The sequence below is a fragment of the Lontra canadensis genome, unplaced genomic scaffold, assembly GCF_010015895.1.
Source record: "Lontra canadensis isolate GAN:19392208 unplaced genomic scaffold, GSC_riverotter_1.0 scaffold15, whole genome shotgun sequence".
In the NCBI taxonomy this organism is placed as follows: Eukaryota; Metazoa; Chordata; class Mammalia; order Carnivora; family Mustelidae; genus Lontra; species Lontra canadensis.
In genome coordinates, this window is record NW_022631009.1 from 13,982,259 (window position 1) to 13,999,622 (window position 17,364).

At 36.3% G+C, this 17,364-nt stretch overlaps 2 long non-coding RNA genes across 2 annotated transcripts; both read right to left on the reverse strand.

The window, feature by feature from the left end:
* Positions 1-1,350: 1,350 nt before the first annotated feature.
* On the reverse strand, positions 1,351-4,304 carry LOC116868426. The gene is made up of 3 exons (XR_004382824.1): positions 4,248-4,304; positions 2,068-2,293; positions 1,351-1,883 (listed from the first exon to the last, which is right to left on the reverse strand). It is a non-coding gene; the product is annotated as an uncharacterized LOC116868426 (long non-coding RNA).
* Positions 4,305-4,307: 3 nt separating this feature from the next.
* On the reverse strand, positions 4,308-16,917 carry LOC116868425. Its single transcript, XR_004382823.1, has 3 exons — positions 16,542-16,917; positions 15,604-15,728; positions 4,308-4,355 (listed from the first exon to the last, which is right to left on the reverse strand). It is a non-coding gene; the product is annotated as an uncharacterized LOC116868425 (long non-coding RNA).
* Between the last annotated feature and the right edge of the window lie 447 nt (positions 16,918-17,364).

Sequence of the window (17,364 nt, forward strand, 5' to 3'; positions counted from 1 at the left end):
ATTTTTGTATTATACTTCAAATCCTACTCCTTAACAATTTTACAGTCTTTATGACTGGACACTACTGATCATCTGGAAATATGATTAATCATAAAAGAAAGGATGTTTCTCATTTAATCTTTAAAGCCATATTTATGTTAACCAACATTAAAATCTGTGAGTATATTCATTTCTTTCCATTGAGAACATTAGTCTTCCCTTGTTACAGACAACATTTTTTTTTTGTCCTTCTTTGGGTAAAGCTTAATCCAGCTGAAATGAGTTGCAGATGTTGTACAAATTCATATTTTTATACTGATAGGAAGCAGTCAGACATTTCAACTATTCCGTTTTGTTTAAAAGAAGTTAACAGTTCAGTTCACTCTTTAGAAGACACAGATGAAGGAATTGGACAGGAATGTGTTTGTGGCCAACTGAATGTTTGTGATTAAAAGTACGTATGAAGGCAACATTGCTGGACTTGAAAAAAGTTATAAGGTCCTATAGCCTGGGAGAAATTCATTGAGGGGGAATCCACTAATGCTTGAAGTGGTAGTTTTTGACCTCTGGCACTGGTAAATACTAGCCAGAGATGCACAGGCTTCACTTCTAAATGACTAACTCTTACATAATTTCCTTTCCTTAACAATTCCATGAAGTCTCCAATTTTTAGAATTACAGAATCTGACATAACAAGATAAACTTTGATACCAGGCTTCCCTAAACACTGACCACTTTCTTCTCATATCTCCATTCCTGACTCAGAACCATATTGATTTCCTTTTCTGGGAAATTCGAAAGTTTTAGGAAAGTTAGTATTTGGTACATTTTCTCTATCTCAGATTTCCCAGTAGCAGCTCGTATCTTACCTAATCTTATGAAATAGTGGTTAAAGGCAAGAACCTGTGGTTAAACTGATTGAAGTTGAAATCCAGCTAATGGAAGGCTGTTTGAAAACATTCTTGCCACTTAATAGCTGTCCAACTCAGGGTGAATTAGAAAAATCTTATAAACTTCAGTTTATTCATCTCTGCAAAAGGGATATTATTGCCTACTCCAAAAGGGACATTAAAGAAAATAATCTATGTTTAATACCTATTATCTAACAATTCATCAACAAAAATACCCTAATAGTCACAGAAAGTATTAAAAGCTTTAACTTACAGTCAAACATATATTTGACTCCAGCTCCCATCAGCCGGTAAGAGGCAGAACTCATTCAAATTAATTTAAGGAAAAAAACAATTCATTAATAGTAAGTCAAAAAAACACTGGAGTGTCTCATAGAATCCTAGGACAAAAATGCTGTGGGGTCTCGGGAACTGGAAGGGGAACTTCACAGTCAGCAGGACTCTTCTTGTCTCTCATCTTCACCTTTCTGAACCTCCACTTGATCCTTTTCTCTTCCTCTCTAGTGGATTCCCCTTATCTTGGCCCTATGGTGGAAGTTATGCCCATTAACATCTCCCAAACGTTACAGGGTTAGCCATTCAAGAGGGGAAAATTGCTTTCTTTTTACTTGCCATATCCAAATCTCTGAGGAAAAACTGTGCTCATCCACTTTGACCAATGAGTCCACAGCTGGTCCAGTAACTGAGGACAGTTTCCTCCTTGCTACAATCTGTTGATGGGAGAGGTTAGTGGTAGGAAGGAGCAATTCTAGTTTCTCCAACTCTGTCCACCTCTCTTCTCACATTGAGATATGTATATTTGGGAGAGAGAGCTCCCTTCTCCCTGAATCATTTCTTGGCGATCCTGGTTGCCATTGTTGTTGATGCCACTTGATTCCCAGGCATAGAACCCTTCTGCTTCACTTATTTTAGCACCACAGCAACTGCCACTGATACAGCTCGTAGGTTCTCAAAAGTGTTCATCTGATCCGTGTGCCTTTATCTCTCTTCACCCTAATGGATTATAGAATTAGCACTTAGAAGTGAATTTAGAAAACAGAAATATCACACACACACACACACACACACACACATTTTAAAAATGAATAAAACTGAAGCCCAGATAAGTGAAGACCTTAGCTAATATCACATGGCAAATTAATAAATCAGGACCAGGTCTCTAGACTTAAAGACTTACCTTCTTCCTAAACAAAGCTGGATATTCTTGTTCACCATCACCATTCATGATCCAGTTCTTTCTCTACAAGATACAGTTGTGTCTGGGTCTGGGCACTCTTCAATAAGAGTAGCTGCCTTTTCCCACCTTAGTTAGACCTTGCTGATGGTATCTGACTTCAGAAAAAGTAGCTGCTGCACATGACTGTGATTTTCACTTGCTTTCAGCTTAGGGACAACACTGCTACCTGAAAGAGATTTTAATTATAGATTTTAATCATTTATCTTTGTTATTCATTTTCCTTCATAAATTCCTTATTATTAGTACATATATTAAGAAACTAAGTATCCCATTAAGAGGACACTTTTGAAAGATATCACAGGAGAACATGGCAAAAATGGAGAGGAAGGAATGAACAATGTAGATGTTGAAGAGGAAAAAAAATCAGCACTTAGAAATTATAATAATTATGTTTGGGTTTTTGTGGTTTTTGGTGATAAGATAGCACTATTTAGTGCATTTGGAGACTGGATGGGAGGTGGCAATCATGAAAGTAAAGTTCATTATTCTACCTTTGCTGAGTTTCCTTTGATTTGGCACTAACATAGCTCCAGCTTGAGGACTCTGGGATCTGGATCATAGGAAGCTAAGTCCATTTCCATGTGTACAGAAGGTAGGTTTACTGAAAGGAGGAGGTATCAATTACATTGTGACTGATACAGATTAGAACCCAGGCCCAGGAGCTCACAGAAATTGTGAAGAGAACTGAATAGAACATGCCATGTAAAATCTTAAAATGTAGGGAAGGTAAACTGGACAAGGATATATCTTTTCTGTCTTACCTATATATGAGCTAAACGTAATGTTCTAGCCCAGGACCTGTGTTTTGGGCTACCCACATTGTTACATAAATTAAGAGAAAAAAAAATTGGAATTCTTGAGTTCTACTTTAATGCGAAGGTAGCCATTATATAAATCAGCTAGAAAGCTAATATAATCTGATATAATCCTCTCCTAGTTTGTTTGTTTTAATAAGATAATGTGGCACTTGTGGGGTGCCTGGGTGGCTCAATGGGTTAAGTCTCTGCCTTTGGCTGGGGTCATGATCGCAGAGTACCAGGATCGAGACCCACATCGGGCTCTGCTCAGCAGGAAGCCTGCTTCCCCCTCTCTCTCTGCCTGCTGTTCTGCCTACTTGTGATCTCTCTCTCTCTCTCTGTGTCAAATAAATAAATAAAATCTTAAAAAAAAAATAATGTGGCACCTGTAACAACATAGATGGATCCTGAGGGCATTGTGGTAAGTGAAAAGTCGGAGAAAGACAGAGTGAGATCATTTTTTTTTTTCACTGCAAATTGTTTATTAAAACACAAAGCAATGGACAGTGAAAAACATCCTGATTTTTTTACTTTTTGGTGGGAGTAGGGTGGGGCATGTAAAGGGTAGGGACAGATGGAGAAAGCCCAGAAGGAAAGACAGCTCTATCCCCCCCCCCTTACTGCTTTCCCAGGCCAACCAGGTTCAAAGCCCGTCAGTCACATCTCACTGTGCTGCTGCAAATGCATGTTGTGGCTACAGATGAAGAGTTGGTTTGACCTCCGAAGGGAGAAGAAGGGAATCTAGAAGCTACCAGGGCTACTAAGAACTTGACACTATTCTCCAGTACTTGGTACAGAATAGAGCAGCCAGGCCCGATCTGGAGGTTGGGAGTGGGATGGGTTTCCTGACAAGTCAGGTTAGGTCAGTAATGGTTGGAGAGGCTGCTCTGAGCTCAGAATGGGCAGCTGGTCCTAGTGTGTGAGAACATGGTGGAAGGAAAATCCAAGGAGGGTCATAATCCAGGGTCAAATTTCTTTTCATTCCCTGGATCATGACACACCAGGGAAGAGAAGAGTCAAGAACGCCTCATTCCTGGTTTGCCATGAAGAGCTCCTTGCCAGTTCTCCCCTCCCACCTGGCAACTCAGCTCTTCTTTCTCGACAGAATGGATCTCTTCGGACAGTCCACTCCCCTTCCCCGTTCCCCCCGCCCCCGCCGACCCCCCAGCCCAGGAGTATAAAAACAAGGAGCCAGCATTGTGCTGGGAGCCCGGGAAACAGTAGTCCTCTTCGAGTTGGCAGGGAGGGCCCTGGCACCTCAAACATCCAGGCAGGCTTGTGAGATGGGGGCGCATAGCAGAAGAAGCCAAACTTCATTCTCACCTCTATTTTGAGCTTCAGTGCTTTATTTCAGTATGAGGAAAAACAACAACAAATTGAAGTGTGTGCTTTCTGTCCTTTCAAAGGAGTGAGCTCACTTTTATGTGGAATCTAGAAGCAAAGATACCACATGATGACCATAATTAACAATAACTCTATCATATACTTAAAATTTGCCAAGAAAATAGATCTTACATGTTCACACCACTGAAGAAAGGAAGAAAGTGGTAAGTATGTGAGGTAGTTGATATGCTAATTAGTTTGAGTGTAGTGTTAATTTCATAATGCACACATGTATTAAAACAGCAATTTGCATATCTTAAACATATACAATGCCCATTTGTCAAGTATACCTCAATAAAGCTAAAAAATATAAGCCATGTTTCTAAACAACTAGCTTCATGGTTATTAATCTAACTGGAAAATTCTTTCAAAATTTAGCATTAATGGGAGTTTAATAATATCTGATGATTTATAACATATGGCATTGACAAACCTTTAATATGCTAGTATCCGTTTTAAAACATTTTTATGGACACCTGGGTGGCTCAGTCAGTTAAGCCTCTGACTTTGGCTCAGGTGGTGATCTCAGTCAGGGTTCTGGGTAGAGTCCCACATCAAGTTTCCCCTCCTCAACTGGGAGTCTGCTTATCCCTCTGCCCTTCCCCTGCTGATGCTTGTCCTCTCTATCAAATAAATAAAAATCTTCTTTAAAAATTTAAAAACAAAACAAAAACATTTTTACACTAATTTAATCTTAATTAAACATATATAAATGTTAGTATTCTTTCATATATAGAATGCTAGACTCCATCATTTGAATTTTTAAAATTTTTTAAAGAATTATTTATTTTAGAGAGGGGGGAGGGGCAGAGGAAGAGGAAGAAAAAGAAATACAAACAGACCCCCTAACCCCCGCCCCACCCGGAGCACAGAGCCTGGAACTTTTAAAATTTTAAATGATCTCTACTCCCAACATGGGGCTTGAACTCCCTGAGATCAAGAATGGCATGCTTTACCGATTAACCCAGACAGCTCCCCAAGAATCTATCATTTGAAACAAATAATAAACATGGCATAATACTTAATTTTTTCAGGACTCATTCAGAAAATAGACCATTATTTATATGTGTGGCTTGAATTAATATATATTAATTCTTAAAAGCACTGCATTATATTACCAGAACATTATGCATGGGATTTTGTATAGGGAAGGAAGTAACTGCAGCAGTTATATTAATAAAATAATTCTTATAGAATTTGCAAAGATGCTTTATTTACTTCATGGAACCATGTGACAATCAGTTGTTTATCAATCCCTTTACTTACAAAGTCTAAAGATACTTTAGATTCCTAAATCTAAAATTTTTGCATACTTTAGATTTTAGGGATAAACTGTTGTAAATTTGGACTTTTACAAAAGTACATGAACCAAAAAAAGAAATGTCACAGGATAAATGATGAATATATACAATTTTAATACTCAATGGCTTCTAAGTATGAAAGTACATTTATATAATATTTATGCTTAAAACCCACCAGCTTTGAAACTGCTTATTTAGGTGCCTAATTCAAAAGAACTATTTTTTAAAAAGCATACTTGATTTTCTCTTCACTTCTAAAGGCAAATCTAGTTCTATTCTTTCTCCAGGATGAGAGAGGAATTAAGAGGGACACAAATATCCAGAATAAAATCAGAAAATACAATCTGTCCTTGGTTGTCTAACAATCTGGAAATCCTTAAGAATTTGCTCTGGGATCATTCTTGGGATTTGAGGATAACAGGACCTATTATCGAAGTGAGAACAATTGGATTCCATTTGCCGAACACTTTTCCTCTCTTTTTGACTTTCTATTAGGATTCTCTACCTTGCACTTCCAACACCCCCCTTTTAAAAATATCCCCTAAAGTCTCATTTTACCCACAAAGTCCTCTCTGACACTCTCTGCCCTGTTACAGCCCCAACTATTTTTAGACAACAGTCATAAAATGAGGAACAAAGCATAAATGACCAGAAGTGTTAACCACCATCTGTAAGACTAAAAATATGTTGCTAGTTGATGTTGTAAGGGTCATAGCTTTTCCCTGACCTGTAGTTTTTATACAGTCTCCACAGTTTATCTCAGTCTATTTTGATCACTTAGGCCATATTATCTTCTCAGAGAAGAGCATTTTTTCCCTTTTATACTCCTAAAATTTATTTTACATGCTCAGAAGTTGGACTGCCTCTTATAAATTCCAATAGTTATTACTATCTTAAAAATTCTCTAGAGAACATTTTGATTAGAGAATCTAACCATAAAATCATCCTTTATAATCTCAAGATTTATATTTTTGTAAAGGTTTGTATATTATACATACACACATATACACAGTATGCGTATGTGTATGTATGTGTATATACACACACATGCAAGAAGGTGCTTATAGTGAAAGGTATAGTATTTAGAAGCACATGGTGGAGGGTGCCTGGGTGGCTCAGTGTGTTAAAGCCTCTGCCTTCGGCTCAGGTCATGATCTCAGGGTCCTGGGATCGAGCCTCACATCCGGCTCTCTGCTCAGCGGGAAATCTGTTCCCCCCCCCACCCGCCTGCCTCTCTGCCTACGTGTGATCTCTGTCTGTCAAATAAATAAATAAAATCTTAAAAAAAAAAAAAAGAGCACACAATGGAATGGCCTCAGACAATAATTTAAATGAAATATATAACATTATATAGTGATTCACTTTTCTAGGTAGAATAATTTTCATGTAAATAAGGAGGACACCCCCCCAAAAAAAAGAAAAAGAAAGAAAGTCACAGAGGTGAATTGTTAGTAGTAATAATAGCAGAAGTATCCTATTTCATTCTTCCATAATTTTTCTACTTTCTATAACCACCCAGAACCAACAAACAGCACATTGTTTTCACGGTCTTTTAGAAACTTGATTGTATTGCCTTTTTATACTTCTAACAAGAAACAATATGATTACTTCAAACATGAATTTATCCACATAAATTAAAACAGTAACTTAAAAAAAAAAAAAAAGCCTATACTGGAGTTTTGCTCTTTACCTCCCCAGCATCACTCCCTCCAGTAGTATACATCCTAGAGTCACATCTGCAATCTGAACAGTCAAGGCTGCAGATTACCTAGGCCTAAACAGTTCAACATATCCTATTACTATGGTTCCTTTGGTGACTGGTTCCCAGCTGGGTACATCAGGGAGATGTAGCAAGAAGAAGTGGATATCCAGGGAATGTCGTGAAAAGGGCTCCTTTTCCACTGGCTCACAATCTGGATGCATTTAAGGAGATGATTCAGCCATTTTGCCACCACAGTGGAAAATCCTACAGCTTCTGAGGTCATTTTTATGGGGCCTCAGAATGAAACCAAAAAGAGGAACAGGAAGGACTGATAGATGAAAAGAAACTGAGTCCTATTAACATTTGAGTCCCAAATCCATCCAGGTTGGTGGCTGGATGTTTCCGATATTGATGTTTCTGATACTAAATGTTTCTGATACTGATAAATATATCTGAACTGGTAAAGTCTCTTCTATTGTTTTGTGACACTTACAATCTGAGCACACAATCCTTGATTAAGAGTGGGATTTGTGGGACACCTGGGTGGCTCAGTTGGTTAAGCAGCTGCCTTCGGCTCAGGTCATGATCCCGGTGTTCTGGGATCGAGTCCCACATCGGGCTCCTTGCTCGGCGGGGAGCCTGCTTCTCCCTCTGCCTCTGCCTGCCATTCTGTCTGCCTGTGCTCGCGCTCTCTCCCTCTCTCTCTCTGATAAGTAAATAAATAAAAAAAAAAGATAAAAAAAAAGTGTGGGATTTGTAAAAGTATTATCAGTGTGTTTTCCAAAGATACTGCTCCCAGGAAATATCTCATCAAAATGTTTCTATGGTCAAATACTGTTGGGGAAAGGTGAATGTAGTACTATATTTTTCTTCAGGAAAATACTATTTTAAAGTAGTACCCTCATCAAAATCCTTTTTACTTAAAATCATCTTTTCTATGGCCTCTAAGATTCTGTATGAATTTACCTTTTGTTATTTCTTTTGCTTCGTCTTGGACCTCTTGCTTACTCTACCCTAACCACATTGGCCATTTCTTCCTCTCAGGCAGCAAACTTTCTTTTGTCTCAAGGCTTTGGATTTGCTTGCTGTTCACTCTGCCTGAAATGCCCCTCTTTATCTGACTAATTTTTACTTCTTTTAGCTTCAGCTTGAATCTCACTTCTTATTGGTCTTTCTTAATCTGTCTTCCAATTAAATTCGTACTCATTCACTCTTATGACATCTTATTCTTTTGTGGCACAACATAATTTATTGCAATCTACATACTTATGTCTTTATTTGTTTAATCTCTTTCTTCCCATTACTCTAAAAATTCTATGAGGACAGAAACCATGCCAGGTTTGTTGACATCTCTTTAAGCAAAACATGGTGATATTCCTGGCACACAGTAGGGACTGGATAAAATATTGCCTGAATGCTATCTAGAGCCATGGAACATTTTAGCATAATACAGCATTTCAATAAAGAATCCTGTTTAGATATGTTTAATCCAGAATTTCCCCAAGTTATGTAAAAACTGAAATTTTTGTGAGTAATTAACAGGCATGAATATTCCTAGATACTATTATTCCATAGCTCACATATCAAGAAACACCGTTTTACATGGTTTAGATCATTTGCCAGTTAAAGACTCAAGTCTAAAAGCCTACACTTATACTTTTATGGACATTGGATGGACTTAAACTTCAGAAGTTCAAATGAGACATGACAAAAATGATATTTGAGGATAGTAACCCCAATAATTTTAGAGAGTATTAAATAGCATGCATATGTTAATTTTCCAATGCTGTTTTCAGAGGCTGGGTTTTAAAATATCCATCTTAAAGATCATCAGCCTGTAAATTTGTATATTAGATGATAAAGAAATAACATTAAGCCTTTGCACAGCAAAGGAAACCATCAACAAAACAGAAAGGCAACCTACTGATAGGAGAAGATATTTGCAAATAATATATCCAATAAGAAGTTAATACCCAACATACATAAAGAACTTATACAAGTCAACACAAAAACAAAAACAAAAACAAAAAACAAAAAATCTGATTAAAAAGGGCACAGAGGACCTAAAAAGACATTTTTCCAAAGGTCTACAGATGGTCAACAGACACATGAAAAGATGCTCAATATCACTAACCATTAGAGAAATGCAAATCAAAGCCACAATGAAGTATCACCTCACACGTGTCACAATGGTTAAAATCAAGAAGACAAGAAATAGCAAGTGTTGGCAAGGATGTGGATAAAAAGGAACTTTCATGCACTATTGGTGAACATAAATTGTACAGCCACTGTGGAAAACAGCATGAAGTTTCCTCAAAAAATTAAAAATAGAAATACCATATGATCCAGTAATTCTACTATTGAGTATTTACCCAGGGGAAACAAAAAAAACTAACTTGAAAAGACATATGCACCCCTATGATTACTGCAGCATTATTTACAATAGCCAAGACATGGAAGCAACTTAAGTATCCATCAACAGCTGAATTGATAAGGAAATTGTGGGGTATATACACAATGGAATATTACACAGCCATAAAAAGAGACGAGACCAGGTCATTTGAGACAACATGGATGGACCTGAAGGGTATTATGCTAAGTGAAATAAGCAAGATTGAGAAAGACAAATACCATATGATTCCACTCACAAATAGAATCTAAAAAATTAATAAAGAGAAAGCAGAATTAGAAAGATAAATACAGAGACCAAACTGATGGTCTCTTCCCAGAAAGGAGGGAGGTAGGGTGTGGGAGATGTCGGCCTCCAGTTATGGAATGAGTAAGTTATGGCAATAAAAAGCAGACCATAAGGAATACAGTCAATGATATTGTAATAATGATGTAATGGGACAGATGACCTCTATTGTTGTGGTAAACATAGCATGATATATAGAATTGTCAAATAACTAAGCTGTACAATTGAAACTAGTATAACATTGTGTGTCAACTATACTTAAAAAACCAAAACAGCTATATGTTGTCTACAAGTATACCCCCAAAAAGAAAGAAATATGAGTTAAGTATAAAAATGACTTAATCATTGTATATTGAAAGATATTGGTTTAGCTTTTATTTTTTAGGCACCCATTAAATTAGATAATTACAGTCAAGTATATTGTGATAGGACTAGATACTACCCCAGGGCATGTTCTAAAGTTTATATAAAAATAAACTAAAATCCCAGTAAATAGTGATGATTTTAACCATGTCCCCATTTACATTTGAAATGTGTATTTTACCAATACAGAAAATTACATATAAATGTCTTTTTAAAAAATCTCCGAAGAACATTTAAAGCTGGCTCTTGCATTGCTTTCCTTTTAGAATTTAGAGCCTAGTTTTCTTGCTGAGTTCTGCCAGAAACAGATGAGACAAGTGTAGGAATATCTTAAATGGATGCACACATCAACAATCAAATCCTTAAGCCCAGGTTTCTAACCCTAGAGCACAATACAGTGAAGAAAGCACTGAAAGTCTCCATTAAGCTGAGCAGGTGTAGAGTGAACTATTATTTGCTCAACCAGCACAAATACAGATTTCTTTCAAAAGTATGAGCTCCTCACTAACACACATGCATGACTTGCTCAAGGAAGGGTTAGGAAAATGTCATCAGCTGAACCTGACACTCCTTTTCTGCTCATCTAGATCTGGTTTCCTGACTTCATTCTAAGCCAATAGATTTTGAACCAAAATTTATCAAGAAATATTCAGTTTTCCACTGGTGGCTTACCCAACACCATCTGTGATGGTGTTTTTGATGTGTTCAAATTCACTTTCAACAGCCAGAATATAAGAGGCTTTTGCTCCTTCTAACCCCCACATTGGAACATAAAATACACACATCACCATTCTGGAACTTGCACTTGGGAAGCCTGTACTACAAGAGAGAGACCCTTCTCACTGCTGCTGAGAGCAAAACAGGAGACAGAGGGCTTGTTCAATGAATTAATGCATAGGTGTCCTTGCCAGAGACAAAACTTGACTATGCCAAAATCTGGTTAGCTTGTAAAGATATGACATTTATATCTCCAAACTTCAGAGAAAATATAAAATGGTGGAAGAAGAAAATATTAATTAAAAAAAGGCAAGAAAAAAGTAAGAGTAGAAGATGGCAGATAGAATATATGATGATAGAAGTTAATCCAAATATATCACATATGACATATGTCAGTGAAACGATTTCTTCTTGAAAATCAAAGATTGTTAGACTGAATAATGAAATCTGATTTTGTATTATTTACAAAAAACAAAAGATTAAAAAATATATGCTGTGTTAATGTAAATCAAAACAAGGCTACTTTAGCTATATTAATAACACAGAAAATCAATTTCAAAGCAAAAAGCAATATTACTGATAAGGAAAGTCATCACATAATGGTAAATATTTAATTTTAAGGGTGACACAACAGATCTAAATTAATGCACTTATGAAACTTTACAAATATAAAGAGATCTAGAAAGAGAAAATATTGACATATCTACCTAAGAAATTGACAAATCACTGTAAATATTGGACATTTAAATAATTCTCAATATTGGTATAGTAGCATATACAAGTCTTTGCTAAGGCTGTAACAGATTTGAACATACTTAGTAGGACAGATTTAATAGACATATGCAGAATACTGGATCCAACTATTGCAAATACATATTCTTTGCCAACATAAATAAAGTATATATATTTTAGCAAGAATGATATATAATTACTACATTTTAGGTATCTATATAATTTACAACCCCATATAGCATTTCAAAACAAATTTCAAAGATCTTTAAATACAGACATAGTTATCCAAATCCAGCTTAAGAAATCATAAAAAAGAAAATAAACTTTTAAAATATTAATACTTATATGTCAAAGAAGAAATAATATTTAAAAATGTAAAGTACTTAAAACTGGTCATTATTTTATAATAATAAATTAGAGGTGGCGTAGTTAGAGATGAAGCAAAGACATAAAAGATATTATAAAAACTTTTAGTCAAAATATTGAAAATTTAGCTGAAATAAATTCCTAGATTTAAAAAGTACCAAAATTGTCATAAAATATAAAATATTAAGAAAGAAACCTGAGTAACCCTACAACAATTTAATAACTTTGATCCATGATTCAAATTTTTCTTCCAAATACCATTTCATAGCCTTGATATTTTGGTTCACATTACAACCAAACAAAACCAGAAAAGATATCTTTTTATTAACAAAGAAAGATCATATGGACTACACAAGAATATAAAACAAATTAAATGTATAAGGATTTGAAAGGAATAAATGATAGTATTTTCTTTCAGATTCTCAACCCAGAATTCTAAGTGGATAAATTATTATTAGAATTAATTGGAGATTTTAGCAGATGGATAAATAATTATTACAGGAGTCCACGGTAGTTCTTTACACCAGAAAGAAAATTTTAGACAAGAATTGTTTTAAAAAAGAAAAAAAAAATACTTGCAATAGCAACTGAAAATATAAAGCACATAGGAATAAATCTAGTAAATGATCTCAAAGACTGTTTTGGAGACATTTGTCAAACTTTTAAAAATGTTTTTTAGGAAGGCCTACATAAATGGAAAGACATAACGTAGTTATGTATAGGACACAAGAGCTTATAGAATTTAATTTCAATTCTATTTGATCTATAAATTTGTGTGAATAGAATTAAAATTCAATAGGAGTTTTCTTTGATGAATATTACATTTGTATGAAAAAGGCCAAGAAGAATGAAAACATTCCTGAGGAATTAGCTAGAGGGAAATGACTTATTAAATGTCAAAAAATTTTTAAAGCTATAGAGAATGAGACAACATGATAGTAGAACACTGAACACATTTTCTAATGAAATCAAATAGAGGGCTCGAAAATGACACAAAATCCATGGAAACGAGTACAGGACAGAGATACATTGCAGACAAATGGGAAAAGGAAATACTATTCGTCCATACATTGTACTTAAACAAATATCTATATGGGAAAAATAGATATGGATCTTTACCTCCCAATTTACAAACAATTCCAAACATATTAAATCAGGATTGAAATCTGAAAGACAAAACTTTAAAACTTTTGGAAAATATCTATAAGAACAATTTTATAAGCTGTATTTAGCAAAGAATTTCTTAAACAAGACTCTATACAAGCTATAAATACTTCCGCCAGTATATAAGGAAAAGACAGAAAGGAAACAAGGAAAGTCGTGGACAGATATTTCACTAGAAACATAGATGACCAATAGAAATGTGAAAAAGTACTCAAATTTGCTAATAGTGAAATAACATTTCACACTAACATTGTTTGCAAAAACAATAAATGTTGGACCAAATATTGATGGGATTATAAAGCAAAAGGAATTTTCCTTCACTATTAATATGACTATTAATAAAGTCAATTACTTCATTTCTGGTCTGCACTGACCTAAAGAAAAAAAATAAGATAAATTTGCAAAAGTAATTAAATGAGGCATAAATATTTTCCACACTGTGTTATATGAATATTACAGGTTTTCTAAGTCATTAGGTCCTTCATCATTTAAAAAAACACATAAGATAACCTGTATTTGAAAAAAATAAAAGTTTATGTAGATCACTTTGAATTCTGCTGTTGTGCAAAGCTAAAATTTGCAATGCATTACATTGCTTCTTAAGCATAATCTGAGGTTTGGGTTTTGTTTTGTTTTTTTTTTTTCATGATCTGAAACTTTAACACATTCTCCAAGAAGTTAACCTTCATCCAGGAAGTTTCTTAACTTCAGAAGAGTAAAGCCTTCCTGTTTCTTCCACAATGACTACAAAATGGGTCTAGTGTTTCCTCAAGGGAATGGTACTAATTGACTGCTGAGATACTTAAAAAGAACTACGTGATTCTGTGGAATAATGGGCAAGTCATGTATTATTATATTTGGACGTTTTTTCCTCTAATGAACTCTTCAGATTTTTTTTTTTTTGGTTGGTATCATTCCAAAAATTATAAATTAGGAAGAAATGTGTGTTCTCTCCCAAAGGGCAAGTTGAACTTTGTTCAGAATGTTTAAGAAAACATCCGGTGGGATGTTTGCTGATGGAGCTATGTCAACTCATCTTCAAGATTCCCCTTCTAGAATTGTACAACAGTTACAAGTCCAAATGCCATGAATATTTTTGTATCACTGACATTTCACTGCTCATGGCACAGAGCAGTTCTAACCAGCCACTGCTGGAGGCCTGGACATGTTGTTTATTCGGGAGGAAACTGAAAGTTAAAGAACAACGTAAAATCGTCAGGGTTATGGTTAGGCACAGGAACTAAAATTGAGAGACATTTTCAGCAAATGAGATGTGTGTGTGCGTGTGTGTGTGTACGCACATGCACGTATGTGCTAGCACACACACACTTAATACTCTTCCATTGACAAGCGTTTAAACACTGAACACTTAATAAATAAAAGTGTCTAAAAAGATCTTTACAGACAAGTGCTGAGCCATAGAATGTCATGAATATCATGGTATTTGCCAAATGAGATGAAGTTGCTATTTGGCTCAGAGGTTCTGTCCAAGACTCTTCCTTGTGCCTCGTCCCCCTGCGGGGTTACAGCAATAGGCATTTTTCCGATAGAGGGATTTAGAGACAGAAACAAAGGTCATGAATGTGTGACTCTACAAAGAGAGGAATTCAAAAGAAGAGTACTTGGATCGTTCTACTGTGCTTTTGATCTCTTAATCAAATTATATGTAGAAAGTTACATGGCTCAGGCATTCTGAAAACAGCCTTGATCTATTTTTCATTTAATTCCTTCCAGCAAGTACTACTGAGAGCCCATGATGAGCAAGTCAACTGGAGACCAAGCACATTCTTAGACTGTCACCAGATTCAAATCTAAATCTGGAAGATTAAATACAAATCAGAAAAATTGAGATTATTCACTTATTTGTGAATAGTTATTGATAACCTACTATACGCTTAGCATGGGACCACACACTGGAGGATACAGTCACATGTGGTACTTATAGTCTGACGGGATGAGTGATTATTACAACTTCACATGGCATCACACGAAATGTCATTAGTAACTATGAGGATCATGCAAGAGAACCATGGTTAAGAGTATGTAGCAGATAGATTTTGATCCAGACCGGATGTCAGGGAAGACTCTCAAAGGAAGTGATAGTTGAGCTTATGCTACTCAATGATGAGTAGATGTTAACTTGGCAAACCATTGAAGATGGAGGGCTGAATGAACATAGTTCTGGGCATTTTTATATTTTTCACAAGTCAAAAGCAGGACAGCCTCTCTATTTCAGCCGAGTTTTAAAATACTCACCAGAGTCATTCGTCCTTATGAACTAAATTGAATGTGCTCTGGGCTGAGGAAGTCAGATGGCAGAATCACTCAGCAGTGACTCTCTTTCTGGTCTGACCATACTCCTGGGCAGGGCCAGCTGCCACCTACATGGAGTAATTGATGAAAGTGTATAAGACCCAGGTGCCCTCAAATATCCTGATGTGTTGTTGTCTTCCCTGGGCACATGTCTAAAGGCCGGAATTCCTACTACTAATTTTATCCCTTTGGGTTACCAACCTCAATAAGTGAAGTCATGGAGCATCATCCCTCTAAATCAGACTTTGCCGTGATTTTTCAAGACCTTGCATGATGTGGCTCCTTGTCTGTCTCCACTCACCCCCCAGCTTCATCTCTTGTTTCTCTCCCGCATGCTCAATGCAGCCCAGTCAGACCAGCCTCTTAGTTGTCTAATTACCATTCCCGCCCACCTCAGGGTCTTTACCACTCTCCCTCCCCCTAGCATGATCTTCATTCCTTTTTTTTTTTTTTCCAGTTACCTATTCTTTTACATTTAGATGTCAATAAATATCTCAATTATACTTTCCTCAGGAGAGCTTTCTCTAACCTTGTAGGCCAGACTACTTTCTCACGATACACTGTGTGAACATCTTGTACTTCTGCTTCTTAAATTTATCACAGTTGAAATTAATAAACAGTCATTTGTTATCTATCTGCCTTGCTAGTACAGTAAGCTTCCTAGAAACTTATGTGTTCTTTTTGTCTCTTTATAATAACTAGCACATAATAGCCACACAGTATCTACTAAAGAAGGGAAGGAGAGAGGGACCTCCTAAAGAAGAACTTTATCCAAGTTAACAAAAAAGTAGAGAGGAAAAAATACACATGTAGTCCAGGAAGTTTGTCTACCCACCATCCTTCCTTTAAATAACCACCCCTCACCCTTCCAAGTGACTTACATGGGAGAGTTTCCACCCCAGGGCTTGTGGCCCACGCCTCTCCATACCCTTGGTCGCCATGATTCATTCAGACATGTGCATGTGGCGCAAACTGGGTCAATTAATGTTCTTCCCATTATTTCTTCTCCCAGAGCTTTGGAGGAGATGTTCTTGTTTCTTCTTAAATCACCAGATGAAAGGAAAATGCAAATGAGGGGATTGGTAGCTATTTTCATTTGCCACACGAACGAAGTAGTCAGCAGCAGGAAAAATCAGGGAAAAACCCGTAACATAGCAAATTGAGACATAGAGACAGAGAACATGTGGAAACAGACTGTCGGAGCAAGAGTGACAGACTTTATGACGTCCTGTGGGGCTCTGCCCCAGCCACACTGAAGGCTTGGCTCTCTGCTCAGAGAGTTTTCCGTTACACAAATTAATCCATTTGCTTCCAATTTAATTGAAGTTGGATTTTTGTTCCTTGGAGAAAAAACAAACCTGACAAATACAGGAGTGGGGGACCTGTTTGAACAACTCTAACACTTCTTACAGAAGAAATTGTTTTATTCTTGTAATATCCCTAGTGCTGGAGCCATGCTCAACCTCTGACAGGAACCCAGTGAGTATTTTTTGGTTCACTGATGAGATAATGTAGGACCTAACAGTAACTGCTAATATTTTCAAAAGCACAGACAGAGGAAAGACGTTGAGAGAAAATCACTTCAACATGAGATACAGAGCTGTGGAGTGGCTATTGGGAAGTTCGGCCTGAGTAACCACAAAAGGCGGACAAGGAACCAGTCTTGAGGCAGTAAACACGTGGTGGACTCTGCCAGAGACCTGG